Here is an 11,263-nt window from a genome sequence, read left to right as displayed (position 1 = left end):
CTCACTCCCAGGAAGGGGAACCAGTGCCACACCAATGCCTGTCCTGCCCTGCTCCTCATCAGCCGGGCCCGGCGGTGGCAGCGTGCACCAAGGCAGCTGTATCCATCCATCACTGGGCACCACGGGTGCGTAGTGAGAGCACACATACGCACTCGCAGCACAAAACACTCGGGAGGTGGTGCCTAACAAATAGCAGTTACCTGACTGCCTGCCTGTGGGAAACTCCAACAGCAGCAGCAGCAGGACCAAAACCTTCCTCCACTGCCTGTGAGACATGTGTTTCACATTATCTAGCATATAGCTGGAATTATTTAGGCACAGAATGGTATAGCCACTCACACAGCAGAGCTCAGGGTGTAACGCTGAGGCCATGACAGAAGCTAGCAAAGTAGCAATTTTTGTCCTGGGGACAGGAAATGGAAGCACCATGGTGTCAGGCTAACCAACCACCAGAGCCAGGAGACCCAGGCAACTTGTAAAACGAGACAGGTAAAAATATAATCATACTGTTATGCAATGTCATACAGGAGGTAGGAGAGAAAAAGACAACAGGTTTGGTATTACACGAAAATTATCGTGTGCTCAAAAATTTCGGTAGCTCTCTCAGAGAAGCAATATGGGAATTCAGTATGAAGGAAGTGGAGTCCAGTAGTTGGAGCACGGGGCTGGGAGCCAGCACTCACGCTCTCCTTTTGGCTCTGCTGCTCACTCTCTGTGTGGCCTAACCCAAGCCATTTAATCTCTGTGTGCAATCTGTACAATGGTATAACAGTCTTTTACAGACATGTTGTAAGCCTCAAATAACTAGTGTTTGGTAATGTACTTTGTGATGAAAGGTGTTAAATCAGTATAAAGTATCATCATTAGTTGTATTACTATATCTTTACTTAGCCTGTCCAAAACTGCTGCTTACTCTGTAGCTCTGCAAGTATGATTTACATGATTATACAAGAAGTTTTAACACATCGTCTGTCTTTGCAAGAGTATCTGCTGGACAATTAATTTCATGCAATTTTCTTTCTTCTGAAATGAAGTGCATATTTGCTTATGCTAGTGTCAAGAACTCTCATCCCATTGTTTGAGAACAATGGGGACAATTCTCATCTCCTTTGAATTGCCACAGGTCCTTTGATTTCAACGAGCTGCAATTATCAAAGGGAAGAATCCAAGTTAGCGCCTCAGAAAGCTCAGAGGGTAAGTTTTACTAATTAGTCCCATTTTTGATTGCTATCATTATTTCCTCATACTCACCCTGTGGCAATATTTAAAGGCTGCTATGACACAGGGCTCTACAGTGTTAGCCACAGAACTATTAGGATGCGCCAGCAAATGTTGTAAAATATCCCTAACATTCACAGCTGTAAGACTGAGCTGTACTTCCCTAAGAGCTGGCCAACTTATGAGATTTCTTTGATTTCCATGACTTGTGGTTATTGCCTAATTATTTGTTTCCATGTCTAACAGACCAACTACTTATCTAAATGTAGAAATAAATGTTATGAGCAATACTAACAAGCACAGTAGCAAAAAATATGTTGCAAATATGAAAGGCCCTAGGGCATGAGAATGCATTGACCCAAGCCTGTTGTAGTGACAAGTTCTCAAATACGAAACGGTGGCAAATAGAGCAAGAGTAATAGTGACTCTCACCCATGATAACTAAGACAAACACACACAAGTGCATTCAGGTTTCCTGTGAAGGAAATGAATCAATGAACTGTCATGCAGCAAAAATTAGCAAATAAAACCAATGAAGCCATACTTAGTCAAGTCTTCAAGAAGGTCCACACCAAGGAGAGGAATGGATAAAGTATGGAAGAATGACGGATTTAAGTTGTCTGCAAGCTTGTAAGAAGAAAAATGAAATGTGGACGGAACCATCTGCAACATACATAAAAAGAACTATTTTCAGACTCTTCAGTCCTGTCAGAAAAATTGAAGAGAGAACAATCAAACAAGTGATAAAAAATTATAATAGTCCAGACACAATTACTGAGACCATGGAACATGTCAAAATATCTTTAAACCTAATTAAAAACAGAATGTGCCAGCAGAAGCAGCCACATCAGGGTTACTGAAGTGTATGAATAAAAGATAGGGAAATGTTCTTGTATTCAATCAGGAAAGTTACATAGTAAAGAATGAGAAAGAATTTAGAAGAAAGTGAGAAACAAGAAAACAAGCAAAAGATTATTTTTCTTCTGAAATTCTCTTTCAGTTCTAGGAAATGAACTAGATTTTAAGTGTTGACTAGGAAATATCTACTTTTTCACTGATTCTTGTCCATACGTATTAAAAGAAAAATAAAATACAGAATATTAGCATAAGATATGGATTTCACCAGGCATATAGGCTGTACAGAAGCATGGATCTAAGGGAACAGAATTTAAGTTTATGAAACACACCATCTTTATCTGCATTCCTCAACAAAAGTAATGACTTACAAGTTACGCTCTTCTGCAGCTTTTCTTGTATTGACTGTATAAACTGTTATCTAAATGCTAAAAGTCTGTTGGCCATCTATTACTCACCAAAATAATCCACCTTTATCATTTTTCATGGCATTTATTTTAGTAACTAAATCAAAGGATGACTGTGTAGAAGCTGACTTGTCATGACTTAACAGCAGTATATTTACATAAAAGTAATTTAATACTGGTTGCCAAAATTAGGTCGTTAATCTTGAAATATTTAGTATAATTTATTTTCTTCTTAATTAAATTAGAAATATTCTTCTAGGGTTCCAGATACTTTTGATAATGCGAGTTTAATGCAAGACAAATTATTTGTAAAATTAAAACCCAGAGTTCTTTTTTTCCAGTTCTGTGTCTCTAGGCAAAGTAAAAGTCAAAAAGTCTCATGTTCAAATTTATTCCTTGTATTTTTGATACTTCATCATACTGATAACAATCATACAGAGATACTGAAGTATTTAGAATGTAGTAGCATACATACAGTCCCTTTTGTGGAGAGCAATACCTTGATCTGAGCTCTGAATCATCCTGGGAAAGAAGGTAAGTTTCATACTATTTCTCAAAGAAAAAAAGAGAAAAAAGAAAGATGGCAGAGAGATCAACTGTCTTGTGATATCACAAGACAGTTTTCAGGCCTATAGTAGTTTTCAGTTATATACATCCAGAGAACCACCTAAGCTCCTAAAAAATAATAATAGTCAAGGGTTTGTGGAGCCTAGAAACTTATTTGGCTCACCAAGGCTGATTTTCTGTTGCCCAAACACAGACTTCTAGTATTATTTCAGATGCCTTGGTTAGCTGTGCCTTTCTGAAATACAGATGAGGACATTCATATTGTACCAGACTTCCACCCAGGCTGGTTGCTCGAGTAATTCTTTCAGTATTGCTGACTGCATTGACCACATCTTTCTTGACTACGCTGGAAAAAAAACACTCAGCTCATCCAGAAACACTGCCTTTGGTGCCTTCATCTTGAACTGAATCCCATCCAACATATCAACAAGTATTAGGTCCAAATTCTACCTAGAAAAAGAAGCTTTAGAGGAAGAATATAGAATAACAACAATATGGACAACTGTATTAAATATTTTTCCCGAATTTCCAAATAAGTTTAAAATATATCTTCTGTCAAGCACATGTATTAATATATTTAATATATTGTGGAGCTTATGGCACAAAAGAGTAAAAAAAAAACACGGTACATGGAAGGATCATAAAAAATTTTACTTAGCTCAGTAACTTGTCTGTTACTTAGGGAAATAAGTCAACGGTCTAGAAAATAATTAGTAGAAAATGAGGAACAATTGCATATAATAGGAGGAAATGTTAATTACATGTATCACAAAGTCTGCTTTGCCAAGAAATTACTGCTGAGTAGAGTGGATGGTGAAGTGCTGTGCCAGGCATAATATAACATTTCTTAGAAATGAGGTAATTAGCACAGTGATGCACTGATAAAATTAGTGTTCTCGCTAGCACATCAGCAGAAACCACAGGTTAAAGAGACAAGAAACAAAGGGGGTAAGAATTTGCTAGGCTATGTGTATTTGTCATATTAGGTGTACATTTTCCAGAAATTCTTCTGGTTATTGTGTCACATTTCACTACTCTGGGCATTGCTACGGTGTTCTTCTAGAAGTCTTATCATAGTCAGCATAATGAAAACAAATGAATGCATCAGTTCTTAACTTATTTAAGAAGATAAATTATAAAACAAAACCTTTCAAGCTATCAGCGCAGTGATTGCAATGCTTGCCTTGTGGACTCATCATGATTAGACCAAAACTTTTTTTTTGTGCTCTCTCACGTCTCCTTGATAATATAGTCCCTTTATATGGTCAGTTAAGCATTGTTATAATTGAAAATGCAGTTGAAAATTCCAGTGTATACCAGTACTAAAAAAGGCAAAATTTCAAATGCCAAATAGAAAGGCTCATGTTCCACTTCCAGACTCAAGCATCCTTTTTGGAACTCAGAAGAACAGAGAAGCCAAAAAAATAAAATTTTGGATAGGTGTTCAGTATCTGTCAACTGCAAGCATCGTTCTAACTGTAGAACTGTGTAATTATCAATTATGAATATTTCCTTTTTAAGTAAAAAGATACGTAGTAACTTGGCACCAGTTTTGCATTACAGCTGTGTACATCCTGCAGTATTTTTTCTGACATTTAGAGCATTCATCTCTCTCCATATGAGATTTCTGTGAGTAAAAGAACCTTCTAAGTGATGTTTGACCTGAATACCCCCAAATGAACTTTGCTTAAGGAAATTAAATTTAAACCTGAAAGAGCTTCTAAATATTTACTTTGAAGGCAATATGGTCTAATGACCAGGTCACTGTACTGGAAGAAGAAAATATAACATCAATTTCTGGATCAGTTACTAACCTTCTTTGTGACTCCTGGCAATGTAATTTACTTCTTGTAGCTTCAAGCCGGAGTCTAAATCTGTTACTCTGAATGCCCTTCTTTTTTCTATCTCATTTGTTTTTACTAAACAGAAAACATTTTAATTATAATATCGCATTTTGTGAATATTGAGATTTTTAACTGATTGTTTTGATAGAGAACTGCTTAAATCAGTGTATTTCTCACCTACACCATCTTTTTATGTTGCTAACTTGTTCAGTATTATAGGAAAAACTTTCTAACCTGAGCTTCCCCACAGACCACCATCTAAGGAAATGAAGGAAGAAACAGTTTCTCAGAAAATGAAAAATGAAGCACTGAGTTATTAAATGGCTAATAGCTAATAAACTCAGCATTTCAATGCGGTAAAAATTCCCCAGAAATGCAGTAAAAATTCCCTAGAAAAGCAGCAGAAAATTTGAGCACGAATTTCATCTCTTCGTAAGGATGAGCAAATTAACTTTAAAATTTAAAAAAAAAAAAGGTAATCAGAAAACAGGATTTTGTTTGCTTGGATTTTGTTGTAGATTGGTTTTGTGGTTGCTTTTGTTGTGTTTTGCTGTTGTTATTTTATTTCTTTGGTTTTTTTTGTGGTTTTTTTTTGGTACAATTGAACCAAATATATGAAAAGTACTTATCAGACAATAGAAGTTCACTGGTCTTATGAAAGATATCGATTTCCTATGAAAATTCAAAGAGAGGATGAAACTTTTGAAACATTTACAACAGATTTGAGAGAATTGTGTTAAACATGTAATTTTGAGATTTTATAGAGTCCCCAATTCACGACTAAATTGTAATAAGGATCAGAGGCCCAAAAAGGAAAATAACATTGCTAGGAGAGTGTGACTTTACTTAAAAAAAAAGCAATGAAAATATGCCAAACAAGCTAACAGACATGATAGTTTGCAACATAGTTTCTATGCCCTTTAGATCTTCTGGAAATTTTCTAAGATTTTTAGGGACTTCTGTGAAGTTTCCTGGGAACACTGGAGTGACTCATGTTGCTGGGAAAGGGTAGATACTCCACATTTTCTTCTCTTAACTCTAGCAGTTTCTAAATACCTCTCAGCTACTTCTGGTCAAAAGATGTCCACATCTTTTATCTTCAGCTGCTTCCTGATTCAACAGTGTCAAGCAGCCATTCAGCTGGTGCTGAATGTAACTGTCAGGTCCTCCAGTGCACCTTCCAGAGCAGTGGTTTGTGCAGATGACTGAACAGAAGAAGGTGGCTTACTGAAAACTATGTGGCTCTGGTCAGAACCACAGGGTTTAGTCCCCAGCACCATCTAGACCAGCTACCTCTGGCACAGCAGAGGTCTTAACCCAGGCAAGAGCTCTGGAGATAAGATGTGGACATCCATGACCGAGACAGCAGGTTGGCATTGTGAGGCACAGTCTGGATATATGAAAAAGCATTTCCCCCAGGTGGACATTCCAACAATGAGACAGATTGGCATGGGAGTTTAGGTAATCTTTGTCCTTGGACAGCTTCAAGATCCAGCTAGGCAAAACTCTGAGCAACCTGATCTAGCTTAGAGCTTACCCTGCTTTCAGCATAAAGTTGGACTAGATGAACTCTTTGAGATTCTTTCTTAAAAATTTTACACAAACTTGGAAAAAAAATATCACAGCAAAGAAATACATATTTTAGCACATGGTAAAGAAAATATAGATTGGTAATCATTCTCAAATGATAGCTTCTTAGTAGTTCTCCATCATGATGTAGAAGCACAAGTCAAGAACTTGGTTTCTGTGTTCAGTAACTGCAAGACTGATGAGATCCGGATCCTTCTTTCTTCATCTTCAATGTTCATAGAGCTGCTATCACCACTGTAATACAATGGCATCTTTCAATTTATGAGCTGCTTTTAAGTGTACTCTTTCAGCAACGAAAAAAGCACGCCCTCAGAAGAGAAGGGAGAGCAGGGTTCCTAACTTTGCTCTTCTCTAAGAAAAACATTAATTGTTATTGAGCTGTTACTGACACTCACCATTAGTGTTTGTTTTGCTAAGAGAAGGTCAGAGAGATTGACTTTGCCTGACTTTGAACTTCATCTCAACCCTATGATATATGACACTAGAACCCAGGGGAAAGATTTATCTATCTATAGAATGCTTCTTCCCATTTTAGGAATAACTTGCTAACTCTCTTTGTACTAGTTTGAATCTACTCTGATTTCTAACATGATTTCATACTTTAGCTCCCAGAAAATTTGGACTTTTGAATGTTTCCAGAAGTGTTTCAAGTGCTATACTAGAGACTGACGAAAATTATTTGTTCCTACTGTGGTATAGCTTGTTTTGTAAGTAGTCAAATGACATTAAAAGCCATTTATTTGAATCATTCTAAATTTAAATTACCAGTAGCATTTGCTAGTTGCAGTGAGAAAATAGCCAGCTACAATTATGATCTATGAGGTTGCCATATAAAAGGCTTTCACAGTGCAGAAGAAAAAGCAACTCTGCAGGTTTCATCTGATTCCAGTGGCTATAATTTAGCCTGGTGTGCATGCAACAAAGATGATGAAAAATGTGAACACTTACATTTCACAGAATACTCTATTGATACTGTGGTAATGAACAGAGTCAAGTAAATTGAGTGTTTTTCCTTTGCTCTGGAAGTGAACCTGACTCATTTCCAAGGAAGGACTTGTAATAAAAAAAGTTTTAGTTTTTTGTCCATTTATAAGGAGATATGGTCCCCGCTTCAGTCATTCTTGCATAAGGATAAAATAAGAAATTACAGGACTTTCAGAAGAGAAATCCCTCTAGGTGAATTTTTGAAGGGTAGTCATCTACAGCTTGTGCTCTATGTACTTTTCCAATCTCCTTTAATTTGGTTCCCTACAGTTCAACAGTCATTCTGAAGTTAAAAAGAAAAAAAAAAAAGAGATATTCATTAAGGCAAAAGTTTTACATCAAAAGAAACAAAAAGTCCCATATTCTTCTTTTCTTGTTTATGGTTATATCTTGTCTGCTGTTATGAAATGCTGTTACAGGCATTTTAAGCAAGCTGAAACCTAGTGGCATGGAAAGAAAGAGAAGGCCATTAGCATCACACCTACTTTTGATATTGGTTACATCTGGAATTTTTGTGCCCCACAGGAATTCATTCTTAAGTATTGATATTTTTGGTGCATAAACCCCAATTGCTTTAGATCCTGGGTAAATCAACTTTTTTCATTTGTTTCATATTTTCTATATAAGCTGAAACATGCAGCCAATGGACCAAATGTGGTTTGCAAAGTGTTTTCTTAAACAATAGAGAAAAGTCCTTACTTTCAACAGAAAAGTGGAAAGTACCATATGGAAAGCAAGTAACATGTAATACTGCTTTCAAACTAAGAGTTCTTTCATATTAAGATCTTCCACATCTGTTTCCATGTTTCATATTAAAACTGATAAAAGAAATGAGATTCAGTGTCAAGATCAGTTTGGAAAATTGCAATGACTTAGTTCCACTTTACACAAGGCATGTGAGACTCACTAGCTCTTAGAAAGTTTACAACATCTTGATGTGAACATTCATTAGGACAGAAGGATAAATGGCACTTCTGATAAATCAGTAAATCTCTGGCCAGGAAGACTCTGAGGAAACCATACTGTATGATGCAGACATGGTGGGAAAAAGGCAGATCTTACTGCTGAACAGAAATGGTGGCAGTGGCTTTTTTAAGGCTGATTTGGAATTGGACAAAGGTGTATTTTTTATTGCTCATTTGTTATGACTAATTTTGTAGGCTTTGTTCCTTGAGGCAAAAAGGTTTGAAGAGATATGCATTTCAATTATTTATCTCACTTGTTGTATTAAAAATAGTCACTGGAAAGGTAACTTACTGCTTTATATTGAGACCTCTCCTATCATCAGTAGTATTCCTCTAAACACATCTGCATTCAATTTAGAAAAAAACTGGCAAAGACTAGAGGAGATACCTTCAACTCATGTCAATCTTCTATGTCCTGTTAGATTATTTACACTCTTATGAATACAGGCAATACAATGGCCTCTTTGACCTCAAGCTAAGATCTCTAACAAAGATCTCTGGTAATACAACTAGACAAAATATTTTAAAAAAGGGGAATGGTGGTGTTGAGTTTGTTTTTACAGTGGGTTTGCCAAGTGATGCAAATGCAAATTGGAATTCCACATTCTGTATTAACAAAAGACAGAGCACAATATTATTCTTTGATGCCTTTCTGAATGTTTTTTTCATGTTGTGTATACAGCAATGCTGATCTTTTGGTAAGAAAATGACATTCCTTTCTTGATCAAAGTTAAAGTTCATAAAATACAACCAATTCAGATGTTGAATTTATTTAATTTAGTAAAAACAAAACCATTGTTTTATCAAAATTTGACATTGTGTTAATGAGAATGATTTCACAAAATTACTTTAAGCCCTCACTTAAATGGGTAAGTTCAACTACAGTGAAGGTAAGGTACAACACATATGAAATCAATTAAGTTTCACTGATTACACCAGGGTTTCATTTGGCATCTGTGTTTGCATGGCTACTGTATATATATTCTTTTAATTAATTTTCTAATACCTGTTTTATACTGCTTAATGTCCCTAATCTGGGATGATTATTAAGCTATGTGGAGAATAGCCTCTTTCAGCGCTGAAAACCTCCTAGCCTTATTTCATCTCCCTTTGGGATTTTTGTCCTCTGAAATCAGGCTGTGAAACCCTAGGCTTCCAATAGCCAAAACAGCATGTGTTAAAGAAAACAGTTATGTAAAGAAACATGGAAGGGCACGTCTGTCAGGGTTTTGGTTGTGCTAGAGTTAATTTTCTTCACAGAGGTGAGTAGAATGCCATGTTTTGAATTTCTGATGAAAATAGTGCTGATAGCACTGTGATGTTTTAGTTGTTGCTGAGCAGTGCATACACAGAGTCAAGGCCTCTCAGCTTCCCACACTGCCCTACCAGTGACGAGCCTGGGGTGCACAAGTAACTGGGAGGGGACACAGCAAGGACAGCTGACCCAGCCTGACCAAAAGAGTATCCCATACCATGTAGCATCATGCTCAGCAATAAAAGCTGGGGTAAAGAAGGAGGAAAGGGGGGACATTCTCAGTGACGATATTTGTCTTCCCACAAAACAGATGTGATGAGTCCTGTTTTCCTGTAACTGGCTGAACATCAGCCAGCCAATGGAAAGTAGTGAATGAACATCTTGTTTTGCTTTGCTTGCTTGTGTGGCTTTTGCTCTACTTGGTAAAATATCTTTATCTCAACCTATGAGTTCTCTAGTTTTTACCTTTACAGTTCTCTCACTCATTCCACCTAGAAAGAGTGAGTGAGCAGCTGTGTGGTGTGAGCTACCTGCTTGGGTTAAAACAACAATACCTGGGATCCTAAGTAAGTTTGAAAGTGTAGACATATATTGGTACGCTAAGTAACCAAAGTAGATTAGTCCACACATAGCAACAGATTCCATTTGTACATGGTTCTGCATTTGAATTTCCATGATTACAACAATCAAAACTATTCCTATACACTTCTTATGTCTTACAGAACATCTTTTCTCTTCTGAGAAAAAAAGAATAAGAATTTCCTGGATCTAGAAAAAAAGAAAAAAGAAAATTGCTAATGCAGAATTTAAAGAATCAGTGATGCTGTGACTTGCTGAGAGATACCACTTGCTCATCTTGTGCTTGTGAAGAAAGGTAAAGCCATTCATGTTCCCCAAATGTTCTAACACAGCTCCAAGGCTAGATAGTATTTTAACTCATTTTGTACCATTATAAAACATATGTCATTGGCAAATGTATAAGAACTCACATGTGCTTATACTTCAGGAAATGTTTTAGACTAGGAGGTACTGAAGTTAGGTTGATATGATTTATCCCAGATTGTAAAGAACTGCAATCTATTTCAACAGATGTCTTCAGGAAAGATAACCTCAGATCAGAAAATTTAACCTTAAAAATGTTTTACATCTTCAAACAACAACTTTAACAGTTCTTCAACATGTTGAAAAGTGATGGATCACAGTCTGCATCAATATACTAGCTCTTAAGAAAAATTTTATTCAAGCAAAGTTCATACTATACATCAACTGAGAGGAACTTTCAGTAATAAAGCAGAGAATTCTAACGGAATTGTGTTGCCTTACCATAAAAGTGCAAAACAGTTCTGGGCAACAGGAGTGGTGGCAAGTTTCCAGAGGAAAAGGGATAATATATCTTTTTCAGTCTTAAAAGAGTCATCTCAATATGTGTGTTCCAAATATTTTAACCCTCCAGATACACCATTTTTTTGCAATTTTTTTGCAATTTCAATTAACTGACAATAAACATTGTCTAAACCAATTGTTTCACACTGAAAATCAATGTAACTAAATCTCCTAAGTCAGATACTAGTATGCAGA

The sequence above is a fragment of the Numida meleagris genome, chromosome 2, assembly GCF_002078875.1.
Source record: "Numida meleagris isolate 19003 breed g44 Domestic line chromosome 2, NumMel1.0, whole genome shotgun sequence".
Taxonomy (NCBI): Eukaryota; Metazoa; Chordata; class Aves; order Galliformes; family Numididae; genus Numida; species Numida meleagris.
The sequence above is the reverse complement of the archived record's forward strand: the minus strand, read 5'-3'. Positions refer to the sequence as shown.